We start from the raw sequence: 15,932 nt of genomic DNA on the forward strand, positions 1-15,932 counted from the left end.
CACCTGGCGACAGGACTTCTGCACACAGCACAGGCTGAGGAGGGACGAGGTAAGGAGAGCAAGGCCGCCCTTGGCAGCTGTCCCTTAGAAGGCCCCGGCGTTTGAGCGAGGGTGAGGGTGGCTCTCGCACTTCCAGGGGGTCAGGTTTTAACTAGGTCACCACTTGGACACTCACACCACCACTCACTCTTTATCTCCATCTCTTTCTATTTTAAGGCAGGAGTGCTGCCAGGCAGTGGTGTGGGTTTCCCAGCTTCTCCTCCTCTGGAGGCCAAGCCCTCACCTGCCAGGTGGGATGTCTTGCAGGCTTCAACCTACTTCCTCCAGCCCCACCTCTCTGGACTCCTGAGCCAGAGTTTGGGAGAGTGACCAGCACACCCAGGATATCTCACCTTCCTCCCTCACAACCCCGGGGGCTCCATCACAGCCCTCCTTAAGCCCAGATCCACACCACCCTCACGAGGAAGCCCCAGCTCCTCTAAGCAGCCCTTCCTGCAGCCTCCTTCCTCTCTCAATGTCCTTGAACATGCCATGTTCTCACCTAGCTCTGCCCATGCTGCTTCCTCTCCCTTGAACATCCAAACTCTCTTTCACCACCCAACAAATTCCTGCTTGTTTTCCAAGGTCCAGCTCAGGCTCCTCCCACCCCCCCCAGGAAGCCTTCCCTGGCCACCCCTCTATGTGCCCCTCTAATCCCCATGCTTCCCTTATCAAGTCATTTGCACAGTATCCTCTAGGCGTTGACGTCTGTGTCCCCACCAGAGAACAGGCTCCTAAGCTCCTTGAGGACACCAATGGCACTTTGATTCCTTAACTGAATGCCTACCATGTACCAGATACCTCCTGAGAGCCAGCGATATACCAGTGAACACAACAGAGAAAATGCCTGCCCTCATGGAGCTCATATTCTAGTGATAATAATAGTGAACACTCAAGAGTACTTTATTCAAGGGACTTCCCTGCTGGCGCAATGGTTAAGAATCCACCTGCCAACGCAGGGAACACGGGTTAGAGCCCTGGTCCGGGAAGATCCCACATGCCACGGAGCAACTAAGCCCGTGCGCCACAACTTCTGAGCTTGCGCTCTAGAGCCCGCAAGCCACAACTACTGAAGCCCTCACACTTAGAGCCCGTGCTCCGCAACGAGAAGCCACCGCAATGAGAAGTCCACGCACTGCAACAAAGAGTAGCCCCCACTCGCCACAACTAGAGAAGCCCGCGCACAGCAACGAAGACCCAATGCAGCCAAAAATAAATAAATTAATTAAAATAAATTTATAAAAAAGAGTACTTCATTCAAGACTATTCTGAGTACTTAATGTTAATTCATTTAATCTCCACCACAATTATTATTATCCCCATTTCACAGAGGAAGAAACTGAGGCTCCATATTACATAATTTTTAAATAAATTTATTTATTCATTTATTTAATTTTTGGCTACATTGGGTCTTCGCTGCTGCACGCGGGTTTTCTCTAGTTGCTGAGAGCGGGGTCCACTCTTCGTTGCGGTGCGCGGGCCTCTCATTGCGGTGGCTTCTCCTGACCATATTACATAATTTGCTCAGGATCCACAAGCTAGTAAGTGGTAGGGCTGGGATTCAAACCCAGGCAATCTTGTGCTAGACCATGCTCCCAACCACTGGGCCTTTCTGCCTCCCAAAACTGTTTTCTCTACTCTGCTTTACCCATTTTGGTATCCACAGTGCCCAGGCTGGTGCTAGGCACACACTGAGAGCTCAGTAAAGGTCTGCTAAATGAAGGGACCGCCCCCCCAATAATGAACGCTGGTCCCCCTGCCTGAGGCACCCACTCCTCCTCTCATCCCCACCCAGTCCAGCTCACAAGACCCCTCAGTCTTCCCTGACTCATCCAGCTACTGAATTATTTCCTCCTGGACGCTCCTCTCCATGCTGTACCTGTACTACTTACCTGACACTTAATCACACACCACCTGACCATCCTATGGCCTGAAACTCTGTGGACATCTTGTTTCGCCAGCTCCCTGATATCCCCCAGAGTACAACAAGTATGGTGCCAAGCACACAGCAAAAGTGGACACAGAAATACTAAACTGAATCTTGCCTCCCCTCTCCATTTTTCCATTATCACGGGAGCTGTTTTTCCCCTTGCCCTGGGGAAGCAAGCCAGGGTCCGGGTCAGACACAACCTTTGCTGCAACTATATCTGAATTGCCTAAACCCATAAGCTGTAACAGCCACGGTCATAATTAGGGTGCAGCTATGGTTAAAACCAGCAAGTAGAGTGGGCCATTTTTAACCCCTTGGGCAAAATACATCAAGCTGTTCAATGCCCTCTATGAGAAAATGCCCATAACTGAGAATCTGAGCTAGGCAGCACCCACAGGTACCCTCTGTGTACATCACAAGACAAGAGCCCCTGCGGGATGTAAGTCAAGGAATCGCCCAAATACGCTTGGACCAGTGAAGCCACTACAGAAAAAAAGACAAAATACCCACTGTTAATGGAAATACTTGCTAAAATTGATCGAACTCTAAAATGTTCCAGGGATCGAGTACTTTACATGTATTATTCTCATGCAACCAGTGCAAAAAGCCCATGGGGCAGATGCCAGCGCTTGCCCCATTTTATTTAGAGGTTAAATAAAACGACGTGGCCACAAAGTTGGGCTGCCTGTGCGCTCGCCCACAACCCCAGAGCTGCCCTATCTGAAGCCTGGAGTGGAACAGCTGAACTGTATGTGAGCTTGAGTCCAAACGGAAGCACTCAGCACTCAGGGAGGTGGTCCCTCCACCTATCCCACCTGCTAACAACACCGCAGGCAGGTGCAGCCAGGGCTGGGAGGGGAATAGGCCTGAGGCCACATCCAGCTCCAGAAAGGTTCAGAGGGGCAGGGTTGGGCGGAGGAGGGGGGTAGGGGGAGGTATCAATCTGCAGTGGGAAGTAGGCCGAGCTACCAGGTCCTTTTCTCACGTCACACAAGCATGGGTCCGTTGTGGATCTGTCAGAACCCAGTGAGATTGCCCTGCCCAGAGGCTCTGCTTGTGAGCCAAGGACATTTCTGCTCCCTCCCCCAGGTGGCCAGTGCTCCCATCACCACCCCCCTTACAATAACCCTGAGGCGACTATGGGGACAGAAAAGCCAGCCACCTTCTCCCTGCTTCAGCCCACAGACTGCCTCCCTCTCCTCCCACTAAGAATGTCCGAGGACAGGGGCCTGAGCAATAACCCGGAGGGTGCAGGGAAGTACTAGATGTGAGGTTTTCATGCTAACTCTCCTCAAAAGGCCAAACCTTTTCACTATGAAGAGGAGTTGATTTTCAAAATCTTCTTTCCACTTTGGGTGGGACTAGGGGAGGGAGGTGTCCATCCCTAAAAGGAGTCAGGTCCAAAGGAAAGGCTTTTGGTTAAAAGGATCTGTTTCCTCTCCTAGACCCCATGCTCCTGCAAGAGAGGAGAGGAGTGGCTCAGGGAGCAGGGGAACCTAACCAGCCTGTGGCTTTCCTCTATCACTGGCACTCTGGGCAGAGAAAGATGGTGAAGACCTGGGGGCCTGCCTCAGCCAATCTATGAGCTCAGTATATGGTCCTCTGGACAGAGTCTGTACGAGCCATTTCCAGGCACACCCTCTCTGGGAGGGACCACTGCAAAGTCCAGGGGGCTCTCTACAATTGGATGTACCGTGTGTTAGGGCAGGGTGGGGATAATTCCTACCAGACCAGCCAGGGCTCTGTCCAGGAGCTGACGCAACAGAAGGCCTGACACGGTTTGCTCCCAGTTGAGTCCTAGGCCAACAGCTCAGACCACATCGTTGCCTCTCTCTCCCCGGCCACAGTCCCTCAGTGACGTGTGTGAAGCTAGAGCTTTTCCCTGAAACAAAATGGAGCCAGTCTCCACAGCACGGCCCACCATGGAATGTGGTGGAGACAGGCCAAGCAGGGCACAAAGGGACCATGAGGACCCCAAATAAGGACAGTTGGGGTTGATCCCACCCCTGCCACCTAACACCTGTTCCGAGAGTTCCGTAACCTCCCTCATCTATAAAGTGAGGATCATAACAGGACCTGCCTCATGGGGTTGGTACAAGGGTTATATGAGGCCACATCTGTTAAGCCCCTAGAACAGCGCACATAGCGTGCACCAGATCAACATTTATAAAGCAAACAAGTAAATGAGGACTCAACAAAAGCAACTGGCTTCTCACCGTGCCAGTCCCCCCGCCCCAGCACTGAGGACTCAACAAAAGCAACTGGCTTCTCACCGTGCCAGTCCCCCCGCCCCAGCACTCAGCTTACTGCACCCGAAAACCACGGAAAATCCAACAAAGGCCTTAAAGAAAAAAAGAATTCTCAAACCCTTCCACGAACTCAAGGAGGCAATCCAGCACCAACCGGGTCCTCCCTGCCCCAAGGAGCAGAGACTCAAAAGGCCCAGCAAGGCCACTGCACAACACGATCATTATATCCTAAATCACTGTGCTCCTCAGACACACGGAGTTTTTGAAATAAAAAGAGTGTGTTTTGGATTCTAATTTAAAGTATCTATCCATTCACAGACTAGGAAGCCAATTATTCTTCCCTCCCCCAAAGAACTAATATCACCCGCCCAGAGTTTTAGAAACCATATGGTGCCAAACACACCAACACATCCATGCATTTTCAGGTGAGGAGGGCCGGGGGAAAGTCGAAGCAGAGGCGGAGCGAGCTCTCTCCAGCTCCCACCTACACACCAGGGCTAAAAAAGAATGTAATTATTTAAAGCCTCGGCAAATGGATGTAATTTCAGGTACCGCCAATGCTGCTTAGAAATACATTAATGGGTACAGGGATTATAGATACTTAGCTTCACAGCATCCATGTGTCTAAATGTGGTCAAAATGTGTTGAGAAATCTTTCCAAACACGTTCATGGGCAGGCAAGGGAATGATCTGCCCTCCCTGGGACCCTGACCACTGACTTTGTGTCCCTCCTCACCCCTTCAGCTTACAGCCCCAATTTACTCCTAACTCCAGTCAAGCCTGTCTCCTTGTGTGCCTGCCAGTGTCAAGAGGGTCATGCCAAACGTCAGATCAACAAACCCACACTGACTTGGTTGAGCAGCGACCCTGTGCCTGACACTGTCCCCAGGGAGTCGGTGAGCCGTTCACGGCACTGAGTCACAATCCTGCCCCCACCCCATCTTCCCCAGGACCAGCTCAGGAAAGACTGCAACACCAGACTCCTCTAAGATTCATCACCGCAACTGTCTGCCAGGATACATTTATTCTTCTCCCACACGGAAGAAGCATTCCCATTTCTCAACTTAGTTGCGGCTGCTTGCCTGCTCTGGCTATCAATGTCAATCACTCAGAACAACCCTCCCCTCACCCCAGCCCCTCCTCTGCCCTCAGGAGGATCTCTAAGTGGTCGTGGGGTTCTGAGATGCGTAATGGCTAGCCCACCCCTCAGGCAGACACAGTCCCCACTCAATGGTCACCCAAAAGACCAGCCACACTGCCAACTTGGGGGCTGACAGCATCATCTGGGCAGAGGGGAGGAGAGCATATTCCCAGCCTCCACGGAGGAAACCAGAGGTCCCAGGGAGCCTGGCTCTCCAGGATCTAACTGGGGTCACGGGCTGGGCATTACTGATAGCTATACCCACTGACACTCTCTCAAGGCCTTTCTCGAAGCTCCATCCAATGAATCCTGACAGACGTCCTCTCTAAATGAAAGGGCTCACGAGGCCTAAGCACCTACTATGTGCTAAACAGCATGCTAGGAGCTTCAGATGGGCCATCACATTTAATTCTCACATAACACTTGGGAGGAAAGTAGCGCAGCCATCACCGCACAGATCGGGAAGCTGAAGCTCCAAGACATTTTCATTTTCAGGGTCCATAAGAATCACCCATGGAGCCTGTAATAACGCTGATTCCCAGTCCACCCCCTAGAAGTTATGCCTCAGCACAGAACACAGCTTCTACTTCGTGTCTACCCTCCCTGCTCCCTCATCAAGTGTTTTGAGACAGATACCAGGGTTATTGCTTCCAAAACAAAGAGCTCAGATGCCCGGCCAGGCAGCGCAAACACTAATACTAACACCTGGGAACCCTCTCCCTGGTGGTGGTGGTGGTGGCGGCGGCAGCGGGTGGATGGGAAGGAAATCAAAACAGCCCATTTGGAAAATGTGTCAAACACAAATACAAGAAAAATACTCATTTTCTCTCAGGTTGGACACAGCCAGACAGGGCTTCGAGGAATCATTTCTTTGACATTTAGCAACAACCATGTAGTGCCCAGCTTCCTTTTAAAGACAAGTCTCAACAAGAAAGCACAATTCTGCCTCCTGTTAGCCTGATCTCAGGAGACTTCCCCCAAGAGAACGAGCTCCTTTGATTGGGCCACATTTCCCCACAGGAGGAGGCTCCCTTTATGGGAGCGGCAATGGTTAATAGTTAAATGCTAGTTATTATACCATGAACGATTTGCCAGGCACTGTTCTGAGTTGCCAGTACAGTCACTGCCCCCATTTTACAGATGAAGACACAGAGAGGTTTAAGTGACCTGCCCAAGCTGGCAGCAGAGCCAAGATTTCACCCCAGGCGCCCGGACTCCAGAATCTGTGTTCTGTAACCCCCACGCAGCACCACCCCTCACACGTAGAATTTGGGGAACCCCTAGGCAAAATCCCCAATTACGTCACTCTTCTAAAGCCCAGCTACTAGTCAAGTGCGGTATCCAGGTCAAGTTCCTACTACTCAACTCGGTGCCAGCCTCTTCAGGACGCAGACAGGCACACACATACCCTCAGCCCCAGCTCCTTCGCATTTCCTCCACTGGCCTCTCCTGCCTCCGGCTGCCCACCACTCTGCTCCACAGCTGCCTGGCCTTCCTCACACTCACCCTCTGAAGTTCCCTAGGGCGCCCTCCTCAGGCTGCCAGCCCCAGTCACCCACACTGAAACCGCCCAGTATCCCTCTCCTCTCTTGGACTGGGCACTGCTGGAGGGCAGTGACCTCCATTCCTCTCCACATCGCCCAGTGGGGAGACTGGCATATAGTAGATGTTCATCAGAGTCCAGATGAAACCTGGATCAAAAGCCATCCAGCCTGTGGTCAGCCTGTGGTTAAATGCTCCTCCAGCAAGGTGCTATCTGTGGACACACACAGAACCTATCCTCTCCAAACTCGGTTTGGAGAAGACAGCCTTATTGCAGAGGTAACTGCATTAACCTAAAATACTGCTCTGCTTCCACACCTCCCGGGTCGGAGATAGTCTCATCTCTCACTTCACTCAAGGGGAGAGAACACAAGAGGCTGTGCAGCCTGGGCCCAGGCACAGGGCTGGAATGGGATCTCTGCCCCCTTCAACCTCCGAGCACACTGCCCACCTCCCCCCAACCCCTCCCCGTGCTGCGGTGTTCCAAGGAAGCACAGGAGGTAGCCAGCAGCCCCTGGAAGAGAATGCATATGCTAACCTCACGCTGTCAGACCTCAAGAGGGTGAGGGCTCTGCCTTGGCAGGAAAAGCCCCTGAAAAACCCTGAGAACACTGACTGTGACGATGGAAACACTCTCCTGGCAGAACCTTGAAAGAGGCAGCCTGGCTCTAAGCAGGCTTAAGAGGCTCATCAGCCCCTAAGCTGTGGTCAGCTGACATCTGGGGGGAGGTCGGGGGATCTACTTCCCCAGAGCACCAGGGACCCAACCCACTGCCCTGCCTGGGAACCATCTACCCTGCCCATCATTCTTCTATCCTGCGGGGGACTTTCTGAGGGAGGCCCAAGGGGGCGTCTGCCTCAGGGTCATCAGGGAAGGTACAGAGGACCATTTTTGGGGAACAGACTGTAAAGGGAGGATTCAGGACAGAAGGAAAGGCGCGATGGGAACCAGAAGACACCTCGCACCATGACAGAAACAGTACACAAATTTGTAGCCAAAAGGACCCGGGTTCAAGTCCCAGCTCCTCCACTGATGCTCTGGCCTTGAAAAGATCTTTTAACCCTTCTCCCACCCCCTGCCTCAAATGCTTGCTTGATCTGTAAAATGAGGACAATAATAAAAATACCTGCTTCTAAAAAGAATGTACGTGTTTTTCAACAATCAAGCACCAAGGAGATTATTACTGTTGACATCTGTGGCCCAGGCAGCAACAGACAATGTCTGTCCTTCAGCTGTCAGAGCCGATAACCAGGTGGCCACCCAGATTAAGGATCAGACATCTGTGCAGCCCTCTAAATGCCCAGGAAAGAGACAAACCAGGAGCCGTTTTCACACCTCATTACCCAGGGCTCTTGGTCCCCAGGTCCCGACAGCCTGGACAAGGTACCCATGGCCTTGGAACAGCATAGCTGTTGTTGGACAAGGTTATACAGTGGGTTTTTTTGGGTTTTGTCTTTAATTTATTTATTTATTTTTGGCTGCGTTGGGTCTTCGTTGCTGTGAAAATTGAGAAATAAATGTTTTGACAGCCACTTAAAAACAACAGACAAATAGAACCATATTCCCCCATACTTTTCCCTCTGCCAGTATTTACTTAAGACACCCTGCCAGTCTGCTGAGATGCTGCTGTCTTACACTGAGCAAAAAAGACTCAAACCCATGCTCTTTTCTGAAGACACAGAAAACTAGAGTAAGCACCTCACTAAATCACCAAATAGTTCACATCATGAAGTGCTTTCTTAAGTAAGCCCCTTTTCCCAAAGTCCTCGATTTAGGAAGCCCAAAATTTACTCCCGTAAATATCAAGAGAATGATACCTACACCCACCGTCTTCACATACGCACTGCACTGCAAATCAGGGGTCGCATTCTCACCACCCACCCACTGTCCTTTCTCTGAAAAAAAGAGCCTTAAGAAGCAACTTGCCACCATTCATCTTAAAGAGGTTTTCCCAGATCTTTTCTAGGTTGGTTTTGAGACCGTGGCACAAATCATGGCTCTCAGTCCTCCCTCCGGCTCTCTACACAACACCACTCTTGTTCCTTTCGCACAGAACCTAACATTTCAATCCATGAGCCAGTTTTCACCCTTGATAAAACAAGCAGGAAATGAAATATAAAGTGTGGGATTAGGCCAAGGCTTGCCAAGCTGGGAGAACCTTTTCTTAACCTTCAACAACAAGAGGTTTCAGAATTTCCCTTCTAAATAAATGTAAGCTGCTAGTTTCCCAGAAATTCTTTGTGGAACTGCTGCTTTCTGGTTTGAAATAAAGTTGCTGGGACTGCTGTTCCCAGCAACACCTCAATGAGAAAGATGACAAATACTCGAATTAGCAGGCTGGCACGCTACAAGACAAATTTCACTACCATGAAGTTCAACATTTGTCTGGGGAGGAACATGTGGCAGACAGGACAGATTTCTTCCTGGGGTGCCCTGGAAGACTGTCCCTTGGGTGATGGCTTAATTAAACCTCAAGAGGGCAGCCTCCTGGGCCATCTAGTATTCACAGGCTTCTACACCTGGTGCCTATGGCCAGCTGGGGTCCCCACCTGGACATTCTGTCACCCCTGGTTCAGCCTTCACTCCCTAACTCCTCTTCTCTCCCTTTCAGACTGAACGATGGGTTTTTAGAATAAAAAAACACACACACTCTAGATATTCAGCATTATTCCAGAGGACTAATCCTTCTGAAGGAGGCTTGAAGCCTTGGTTCATGCCTGGTCTCCACTCCCTGCCTCCATAAGATGCGTCCTTAACTGCCCACTCCCAGCGCCCTGGAGCACCAAGCCCTGCCCAGCACTGCTGCTCCTCACTCCTGTCCAGGGGGCCTGAGCACTGGCACTCTCGCCCCGTGGTGTCTCGGAGTGAGACATGATGGTGGTGATTCAGCCTATGAGGTCAATGACCTGACGTCTGCATTTAAAGCTTTGTATTCCACAGTTCAGAGATGAACCATAAGATTTATGCTAATAATTTAAATTTCTAATTTTTTTAAACTTAGGATGACATTAAATAGCAAATAGAAATGCCATAACAAGTTGAGGGAAAGCCAGCAGAAGAAAGGAAAGCGCTTTATACTTTAATATCTTTTTTTTTTAATTTATTTATTTTATTTATTTTTGGCTGCATTGGGTCTTCGTTGCTGCGTGCGGGCTTTCTCTAGTTAGGGCAAGCGGGCTTCTCACTGCGGTGGTTTCCCTTGTTGCTGAGCACAGCCTCTAGGCTCGCGGGCTCAGTAGTTGTGGCTCACGGCTTAGTTGCTCCGTGGCATGTGGGATCTTTCCAAACCAGGGCTCGAATCCGTGTCCCCTGCATTGGCAGGCGGACTCTTAACCACTGCGCCACCAGGGAAGCCCTACTTTAATACCTTTAATGGCACTTTTTTTTTTTGAACAAGAGACCCTTTACTTTCATTTTGCACAGGGTCCTGCAAATCAGGTTGCCAGTCCTGCCCCAGGATCTGCTGCGATCCAAAGGGCTGGGGAGGGGAAACTGGCCTTACTCCAAGCCTTACTCCAGCACCCACAAAGAGAATGGCACCTACACAGCATGGCCTGAAAGGCTCCAAAGCTAAAACTGAGGGGGACTTAAAGTTAGAGACCGTGTGCAATCAGCTGTTTCCCACCAGGACCCTGGAGCCAAGTCACAGCAGACACCAAGGCCTGGCAACCAGAGAGGGAGGGAGGCCTGGTCCAAAGGCCAACAGATGTCCCGTTCCCCAGACGCAGAGCATGAGGTTATAAGGTGAAGAAGACAAAGGAGGCCAGGTTCCCACTTTGAGTGCTGTTCTTGACACCAAGCAACTACATCCAAGAAGCCTGAGGGCCAGGCACCAGCCTTGACAGGTGTGGCTCCTGGCCGCTTTGCTTCCTTCACCTTGCCCCGTTTCCCCTATACCCCCGATCTACTTCAATAAATACCAAATGCCTACTCAGTGCCCAGCGCTGGGCTGGGCACCAAAGTCTCAGAGAAGGCAAGACCCCTCCTCTCTGCCATTCATCCTCCTTATTGACTCAAGATCTATTCAAAGCCTGCTGTAGGGAGAACCCAACCCACACGGTTTCATGAAACCCTGAAACCCAGCCCACTGTAACACTCTAGCTCCCAAGGCCTCTTCTAGAACTTTTCCTTTATGGGTTTCATGTTTGAAAAGGCTGTGTCTGCCAAACTGTTTTTACTAAGTAATAATGGGGAATTCCCTGGAGGTCCAGTGGTTAGGGCTCCATGCTTCCAACTGCAGGGGGGTACGGGTTTGATCCCTGGTCAGGAAACTAAGTTCTTGATAGCCATGCGGTGCAAAAAAAAAAAAAAAATTAATGTCTTCCACTTCTTACTAATCAGAGACACGCACCACCACCAGACAGCATAGGACACCAGGGCTGCTGCCCTTCCAAGGCACTTCAATCCCCAGCAAAACAAAGAAGAGGTGCAGCCACATGAGCCCTGGTCAGCTTGACTCGGAGCAGTGGCACATGGCACACAAGGCTCCTTCAAGTATCAACGCTGGCTCTCACCTGTGATCTGGGGTAGGAGCCACCACCACTACCATGGTGACCATGAAGACCTACGGTCTAGTCCCAGCTCTAACACTTCGGCCAAATTACTGAACCCTCGTGAACCTGAGTTTCATCATCTGAAAAATGGGTAATCCCCGATCTGCTGCTTCTAGGGACTGTCAGAGGATCAGATAAGAAAAGGTACTGGAGAAAGCCAACTGCCCTTTGCTGCCCGAATGCCCAGGATTATACAAGATTCCACATCAGTAAAATGGGACTAGTAACAGTTCCTACCTCATCAAGTTGTTGTGAGAATTAGTCAGATAATAGCTATAAAACAGTTCCTGGCATTCCCCAAGGACTCAGAAAGATGAAGCTATTACATAATCGCTACTACTATTATTGCTGTTGCTGTTAATGACACTATTATCACAATTTTTTTTTTTTTTTGCGGTACGCGGGCCTCTCACTGTTGTGGCCTCTCCCGCTGTGGAGCACAGGCTCTGGAGGCACAGGCCCAGCAGCCATGGCTCACAGGCCCAGCCACTCCGCGGCACGTGGGATCCTCTCGGACCGGGGCACGAACCCATGTCCCCTGCATCGGCAGGCAGACTCCCATCCACTGCGCCACCAGGGAAGTCCCACAATTATTATCATAACTTGTTACCTGGCTAAGAGACTCATGGGAAAGTAAAGAAGTTTTAAAGTACAGGAAGTCTTCTTAGGAGATATCAGCATCACCTAGTCTAGAATTGGGGGAACCATGTTTTGTCCCAAGTTAATCCAAAAATGAACCAAAAGTGCAGAAATCAAAACTAAAATCCACCTGCCTTAGCTCAAGGTTTTCTGCTTCAAGAAATTTTTCTCTGGAAAGTATTCAAACACCTGCTAAATATCAGGAGCAACTGATGCATCCTGAAAACCTCACACAGCTCTCTGGTCCGAGGATCCACTGGGGAAAATAAAAGCAGCTGTGCCAATGCTTTGTCCCTCTAACTGAGCCCTATTAGAGGAGGACCAAAAAAAAAAAAAAAAATTGAACACTCAGAAATGCTCGTAGCAAATCTAAGAAAGCACAGTGAAGCAAAACATTTTTTATGTAGGAAAAAGGAGAACAATTACTCCCAAACCCTTAAGTCTCTCAAGAAATTGTCACGGGAGGTAGGAAATATAATCAGCGGCCACAGGGTCTCAGCTTCCCCACATGGTTCACCTTTGAGCATGGGGACACTGTGTCACATACTGCTTTCCCCTAGGCCTGAGAGGACACAGCCAAGGCCCTGGGGGTGTAGGGAGCCAGAGCTTGCTGTAAGATGATCACCAGGGACTTGACACACAGTTACTATAGAAGAGTCAGCAAAAGACAGGAAGGTTGGGAGGCTGTGACTATGGCCTATAGAGTCCTACACATCCCTCAAGTCCCCCAGCCCAAGACTTTGCCTAGTACCTCATGAAAATGACCGAAACTATCAGACAGGAACACCCACCTCTCCCCTCACCAACCTTATCAGCCTCCTTACATCAGCTCTGGTACTCAGCCCCTTCCTTTCCACAAATGGATGAAATGCCCTGTTCCCATCTGAGACCAGTGAGACTTAAGCCCTGGATGCCTTCCCTCCTACCTTCTCTGAAACACTACTCCAGTAATGGTCCCATCTCTTTCCTGCATCATCTATTTCTCCATCTCTTCTGGATAATTCCCATCCAAACAAAACACGCTCTACAATCTCCCTCTAAAAAAAGACACCCCCCTCCAAATGTACATCCTCTCCAGTTCTCAGCTAGTTCCTCAACTTCACTCTGTAACAAAACCACCTGAAATATTCACCTATACTTACTGACTCCATTTCCTTACCCCATGTGCTCTCTTCCACCTGTTCCACTCAGGATTTGTCCTTCAGGCTTCTGGGAGCCCTCATTCTCCTGGATTTTCTCCTACCTTCTCAGCCCTTCTCTTTTGCCAATCTCCAAATGCTGCTCTGTCCCAAGGCTTAGGTCATCTTTTCTGTCTACACTCTTTTCTTAGGTGATTTCATCTAATCCTGTGGCCTTGAATAACACCTATAATACCCAAATGTATATCTCAAGTCCTCTCTCTTTCCTGGGCTCAGATTCACACATCTGACTAATTGATATATTCACATCTCAATGTAACATAGCACAACAAGATCTCACGCTCTCCCCCACTCCAAACCTGCTCCTCCCGGCCTTCCCATCTCAATATAAGCACCATCCACTCAGGTGCTCAAGCCCCTGGGAGTCATCTCTGACCCTTTTCCTTCTCTCGCAGAGTGCAACCCAGTCACCAAGCCTGAATCTGACCACTTTTCTCCAGCTCCGATGCTACCTACCATCCTCAGGCAGGCCATCAATGATGCTTGCCTGGACTACAGCAACAGCCTCCTACTACTATCCCTACAGTTGCCCACCTACAGCCCACTGTAGAACAGGCAGAGAGACCATTCTGAAAATGTAAATCAGGTAATTCCCTGCCGGTCTAGTGGTTAGGACTCAGAGCTTTCACTGCCGGGACCCAGGTTCGATCCCTGGTCGGGGAACTAAGATCCTGCAAGCCGCCAAAAAAAAAATAAAAAGTAAATCATTTGTGTCACTCCTTACCCTGGCTCACAAAGCTCTGTACCATTCAGCTCTCTCTTGTCTGTAACCTCTTCTCCTGCCACCTTCTCCCTTGTTCACCACATTCCAGACACACCCGCCTTTCTGCTCCTTGAACTCCAAGCTCTTTCGTGCCTTAAAGCCCTTCCACTGGCAGTTTCTCTCTTCTGGAAATGCTCTGCCACCTCATCTACACAAGGATGGCTCTTTCTCGTCATTCAAATTTTACCTTAAATGTCACCTATTCAGAAACACCAACACTAACCTCCCAATCCAACCAAACCACCCAGTTACTTATCACATCATCTTATTTTAATTTTCTGCATAGTAGTTACCACTATCCGACATTATTCCTGTTTGTTTTTTCCCTTATTTTTCTGCTTCCTCCCCATCCCCCGCCCCCCACTCAATTGCAAGCTCCCTGAGCAGCCGACCAGTGTCTGCCTCTTCACTTCTGCAGTCTCAATGCTTACAACAATGTGTGGTACACAGGAGAAATCTAATAACATCAACGGATGCAGTTATGAGCCAGAGAGGCCCACTGACCAAGAGGTTTGAGGTCCCAGCCAGCTCCCCAACTTCTCTCTCAAATACAAATGTGAGGTAGGAGAGCAGAACCACAGTCACAGGGCTAGTGCTCATTTCTATAAATCTCATCCATCAGGATTTCAACCATCTGTCAGAGCCCAAACCGGGAGAGAGGCTCTGGGATGTTCTGGGACCATCGGAGCTTCGAATATGCTGCTCCACTACTGACTAGCAGTGTTTTAGTTGGTGAAGAAAGGAATTCTAACTCAGTCCCCCAAAATACACCAACCTCTATCCTTTGCCTAGTTTATTCATTCAGTGAACAAACATTTACCGAGTGCCTACTCTGTGCCAGGCACTGGGGCAAAGGATCAAAAGCAGTTTCTGACCTCATGGAGCTCACCTGCGAGCAGGCAGAGGGTTGCAGAGAAACGCTGCAACTCAGGTACACGCCCAGAGAGGGAAATTAAAGACTATACTAGTGTTAGCGTCAGGACGGCGCCTTAACTCACTGCCCCTCGATTTCATTTCTACAGACCTAGGTCTAGGGTACCTGACGACTGGGGCAAGGCTCCCGAGCTTCTGAGGAAAAGCCACTGACTAAAAGAGGCAGGAGTGTGATTGACGAACAGAGGCAGGAGTGATAGCCCCGGTAAAGCGCCAGCTGAAGACACCTAGTGTTCGAGGAATGCTATTGGCTGACCGGTTCCCCTCCCCAGCCCCATCGCTCCCCCGCAGGCCCGCGCTTTGGAGAAGTGGGGCTGCGGTGCCGATTTTCCACCACCATCCCGGACAACGTGGCCGAAGAGGAAGTCCCCCAGACGAGATGCCATTCGTCTCTTTCCCCACCCCCTCCTCCTCCCCAACCCCAGTTGCTGGACCCGAGTCAGAACCCCTACTTCTGCTCTCCCCACCCTGGGCCATCCCGGCCCCGGCACCCGCCAGACTCCGCTTAGCCCGAGACCCCAGCGCGGAGGTGTGTCCGACCGCTCACACCAGCGCCCCAATCCCGCCCAATCGCCGCGTCCCGGGCGCAGTTTGAAGCCCCGGCGCCCGCATGGGGCCGGATACCAGACCCCCGCCCGGGTCCCCCTGCGGAGATGCGGCCCCCGCCTCGCCTCCGCCTGGAGCCCGCCACACAACTCAGGCACAAAATAGCCCACATGAGTGCGGCCGCGGCGCAGTGCGCGCCAACTCGCCGGACCCGCGCGGGAGGAGGGGGGGGCGGCGGCGCGGCGGGAAACGGGTCGGACCCCGAGGCACAGGTGAAGGCGCGGCGCGCCCGTCACTCACTCGATGAAGTAACTGGCGCCCTCCTCCGTGAAGCCCTCCTCCCAGCCGCGGGGCAGGTCTGTGGAAACGCGAGAAAAGTCCGGTCAAACTTGGGCCA

The 15,932-nt window shown here is 50.9% G+C and overlaps 1 protein-coding gene across 1 annotated transcript in view; it reads right to left on the bottom strand.

The window, feature by feature from the left end:
- The window catches only part of PLEKHA7 (pleckstrin homology domain containing A7), a 207,984-nt gene extending 192,097 nt beyond the window's left edge, over positions 1-15,887 (bottom strand). The window contains exon 1 of the mRNA XM_024731567.1: positions 15,836-15,887. The gene's annotated coding sequence lies outside the window, so the exon portion shown is untranslated. The remainder of the gene's footprint in view (positions 1-15,835) is intronic.
- Between the last annotated feature and the right edge of the window lie 45 nt (positions 15,888-15,932).

The sequence above is a fragment of the Neophocaena asiaeorientalis genome, unplaced genomic scaffold (assembly GCF_003031525.2).
Source record: "Neophocaena asiaeorientalis asiaeorientalis breed wild unplaced genomic scaffold, Neophocaena_asiaeorientalis_V1.1 scaffold571, whole genome shotgun sequence".
NCBI classification, from domain to species: Eukaryota; Metazoa; Chordata; class Mammalia; order Artiodactyla; family Phocoenidae; genus Neophocaena; species Neophocaena asiaeorientalis.